Raw genomic sequence first — 4,257 nt, forward strand, 5'->3', positions numbered from 1 at the left:
CTTCGACTCTGTCCTCAACATGGAGAATGTTGAAGTAAGGGAAATACTTTTTGAATCCCTTGACGAAACTAGTCTTCGCGGTTTCCTCGAAGAATCCGGACCTCTATTTTACCCAAAGGTGTTGGAATTTTTCGACAATGCATCCATGCTCGGCGATGCCATTGTTTCGATCGTGAAAAACAATATTATCATTCTCCCCGAGAGCGGACTCGCCGGAATGTTCAATCTGCCCACTGAAGGGTTCTCCGACTTCCCATCCCGGGTGGGCAGTGCAGCACAGTAGTAGTAAAAAGGGTATCAGTAAGGGCGAAAACCGTTACTGAAAGCCTCAAAAGCGTTACTGATAACATTCTGTAACGGCGAATAAAACCGTTACCATTCGTTACAGAAAAAAGCGTTACTGATACTCTTCTAGTATTAGTAACGACTTTCGAAAGCCATTACTGATGCTCCTCTAACAACAGTAACGGTTTTAGCCAAGGTTAAACTGTTACAGATAAACATTAGTAACGGTTTTAGCCAAGGTTAAACCATTACAGATAAAGCATTACTAGTAACAGTTTTCTAATTTATAAAACCGTTACTGATATATTACTAGTAACGGTTTTCTTATTTATAAAATCGTTACTGATATATTACTAGTAACGATTTTCTTATGTTAATACCGCTACTAAAAACATAATCATTTATTTTATTTTTTTTCCGAATATTTCATATTTATAGTTATATAAACAATAATAATTATCCATTTTACAAACTATTAATATAATCCAAAACCACAATCTAAAGACCACAATCATAATCCAAAAACCACAATCATCCACAAACAAAGAAGATGTTCTTTGATAACATCATCAGGTAATGAAATGAAGAGAATCATCAATTCAATTGTTGTTAATCTTGCTTAACTTAACTCAATCAATTCCTTCTACCTCAGATTCTACGCTGCTGAATTGGTCCTAGAATTGAAATATTTACATAGATTAGGATTTGTATACAAAGATTTAAAGCCGGAAAACATAATGATCCAAGAAAATAGTCATCTAATGCTAATCGATTTCGATCTCTCAACAAAAATCCCTATAAAATCTCCACAATTAATTCATCATACAACGAAACAATCTCCGTCGGAAAATAACAAGAAGAAGAAACGGTTATTCCGATTTCAGAAATATCACAACTCCGGCATAACATCAAAAGACGATTCAACAACAACAATAACCGTACATGAACTCGCTTCCATCCCTACAAAATCAGAATCGTTCGTCGCCACGGAGGAGTATATTATGCCGGAAATTATACATGGAAACGACCATGATTTCGCCGTCGACCGGTGGTGCTTAGGTACTTTTCTATATGAGATGTTATACGGTATAACTCCTTTTAAAGGAATAAACAGAAAGAATACCTTTAACAAAATACTTCATAATCGCCATGTCTAGTCGGAGAGACGACGTTTCTATGAGATCTGATCCAGAAGCTTCTCAAGAAGGATCCGATGAAGAGGTTAGGGATTGAGGAGATTAAACGCAATGATTTCTTCAAAGGTGTTGATTGAGAATTAATCAGGAAGATTTCTAGACCGCCAAACTTGTCGATTGAAGAAGGGGAGATGAAAGAGAATGGAGAAATTGCAAAGAGTATTTGAGGAAGAAAAAGAGATGAAAGAGAAGGAAATGACGGTTATTGATAATATGTATGTATCAGTAAGGGTTTTCGAAAACCGTTACTGATACCTCTTGTGAAAAATGTTTAATGAATGCATATCAGTAACGGTTTTAGTATAACCGTTACAAATGTATCGAAAACCGTTACTGATACCTCTTGTGAAATTTTTTTAATGAATGCATATCAGTAACGGTTTTAAGGATAACCGTTATTGATACCCCTTAGATATTAGTAACGGTTTTAGTATAACCGTTACAAAAGTATGTATCAGTAAGGGTTTTTGAAAACCGTTACTGATACCTCTTGTGAAATTTTTTTAATGAATGCATATCATTAATGGTTTTAAGGATAACTGTTACTGATACCCCTTAGATATTATTAACGGTTTAGTATAACCGTTACAAAAGTATGTATCAGTAAGGGTTTTCGAAAACCGTTACTGATACCTCTTGTGAAATTTTTTTAATGAATGCATATCAGTAACGGTTTTAAGGATAACCGTTACTGATACCCCTTAGATATTAGTAACAGTTTAGTATAACCGTTACAAATGTATTAATCAGTAAGGGTTTTCGAAAACCGTTACTGATACTTCTTGTGAAATTTTTTTAATAAATGCATATCATTAACGGTTTTAAGGATAACCGTTACTGATACCCCTTAGATATTATTAACGGTTTTAGTATAACCGTTACAAAAGTATGTATTAGTAAGGGTTTCGAAAACCGTTACTGATACTTTTTGTGAATATTGTTTAATGAATGCATATAATTAACGGTTTTAAGGATAACCGTTACTGATACCCCTTAGATATTATTAACGGTTTTAGTATAACCGTTACAAAAGTATGTATCAGTAAGGGTTTTCGAAAACCGTTACTGATACCTCTTGTGAAATTTTTTTAATGAATGCATATCAGTAACGGTTTTAAGGATAACCGTTACTGATACCCCTTAGATATTAGTAACGGTTTTAGTATAACCGTTACAAATGTATGTATTAGTAAGGGTTTTTGAAAACCGTTACTGATACCTTTTGTGAAAATTTTTAAATGAATGCATATCAGTAACGGTTATCCTTAAAACCGTTACTGATATTCTCATTTCGAAAAAGAAGAATAAAAACACTAGTGTCTGTAACGGCTATTCCTTATGACCGTTACTGATATGCACTTATCAGTAACGATTTTAAATGACTGTTACTGATATCTTGATAACAGTAACGGATATATTAAACTGTTACTGATAAAAACTTTCAGTAAGGGCGATATAGCGCCGTTACTAACATTCGTTACCAAAACCTCATTTTCCACTAGTGGCAGTTGACTATGCTGAAAACCAGCCTTGCCCCTCACATCCAACTCCTGCATGAGATCGTCAACCGGTCCATCATCTACCAATCTCCGAACTAAAATTATTCTAGAAGGACTTTTGATATGATGACCTACATCGTTAGCAACACCCCCATTAACTGGGCGTCGGTCATCTTCAATAATTTGAAAAACATGATCGAAACAAAGAGAGGTTTCGGCTATGCTTCTCAACTAAGCCGGGTCCTTCAGGCCTACGTTCCAAACCTGGGACCGGGTACCCCGGTAAACCTCTCGAATGTCCTCAACGAGGAGGTGGTGGATGACAAACTTTCTAAAATGATCGTTATGTAATTTTCTATTTCTTTTGTGTACTTCAAACCGATCTTTGTATCGATATCAATTATGTCTTTCTTCCTCAATCAAATGATCATTTAAATTACTAAGTTCAAAAATCGGTTCAAAGTCACAAAGTTAAAATATCTGTTTAAATTCTCAACCGGTTAAAATCGATTACCGCTTCCCTAAATCACCAGTTAAATAACTGCCTCATAAATAACCGGTTACACTAAATCACCGCCTACTTATTCAACGGTTAATGAATTAACCGCTCAAAGAATTACCGCCTTAAATAAATTCCCGCTCAAAACTTCCCGCCCAATGCTTGCCGCCCAAAGACATTTTGGAGGGAAATTTCCCGCCCACTCTTGATGTGACGGTTCACGGCGGTTTATATTCCTATCCGCGACTATAAATACCCTCATCAGTCATTTTATTTCTTTCTTCCGCGAAACTGCTTTCTCTCTCTAGCATTCAATATGCTCTCAATCTCTCGGTCTTTCCAAGTTAATATGGGTCGCGAATCTGTGCTATTCACTCACATCATCCAGGTAGATTTTGAAGAAATTCGATCCAACGGATCGACGAAGGCTAAACGGGTGCTAGATCTTATCTCTGCCTCTAGTCTTGAACACTTTTTGAACGGACCGTTCATTTTGTATCAAGATGCGGTCATGGAATTTTTTCAAACCGTCGTACACAGTAAGGGTGTTATATCCGCAACAATCGGCGGTAAACCGTTTCAACTTATAAAAGAATCGGTTGATAAAGTTCTCCGATTACCGATAGAGGGGAGCGACTTCTCAATTTTTACAGACGACGATGCATTCCATGCGGTTTGCTATAGTGTTTCAGATACTAAAGAATCGATAGCAGTGTCCGGTAAGAAAACCTCCCTCAAACCAAAATATAGGCCACTTTACGAGATTCTCTCAAAGTCG

General features: G+C 36.2%; 1 pseudogene; it reads left to right on the top strand.

The window, feature by feature from the left end:
• The first annotated feature begins 835 nt into the window (after positions 1–835).
• On the top strand, positions 836–1,648 carry LOC124932773 (annotated as a pseudogene).
• The last annotated feature ends 2,609 nt before the right edge of the window (positions 1,649–4,257 follow it).

The sequence above is a fragment of the Impatiens glandulifera genome, chromosome 1 (assembly GCF_907164915.1).
Source record: "Impatiens glandulifera chromosome 1, dImpGla2.1, whole genome shotgun sequence".
NCBI classification, from domain to species: domain Eukaryota; kingdom Viridiplantae; phylum Streptophyta; class Magnoliopsida; order Ericales; family Balsaminaceae; genus Impatiens; species Impatiens glandulifera.